Source organism: Penaeus vannamei, chromosome 1, assembly GCF_042767895.1.
Source record: "Penaeus vannamei isolate JL-2024 chromosome 1, ASM4276789v1, whole genome shotgun sequence".
NCBI classification, from domain to species: Eukaryota; Metazoa; Arthropoda; class Malacostraca; order Decapoda; family Penaeidae; genus Penaeus; species Penaeus vannamei.
This window is the reverse complement of record NC_091549.1, coordinates 23207790-23208048: the sequence shown is the minus strand read 5'-3', so window position 1 is coordinate 23208048 and position 259 is coordinate 23207790.

Below are 259 nucleotides of genomic sequence, written 5' to 3'. Positions count from 1 at the left end.
TTTACTTTACTTTTCCTTCGTCTTTTCTTCATCACTCATCTTCTCCCTCTTTCCTTTTTATATCTTTCCCTTTCTATAACTTTCTTCCCTCGTACGTTTTTTTTTTCTCTCTTTCCCATCCTCTACCTTTCCTTTCCAATCTGATCCATTTGTTCCGTTACTTTCCTTTTCCCTTTCCCTCTCTTTTCATTTTCTCTTCTTTCTTTTCTTTCCTCTCCCTCTTCCATTTCCTTTCCCCCTCATTTTCCCTCCTCTCTTC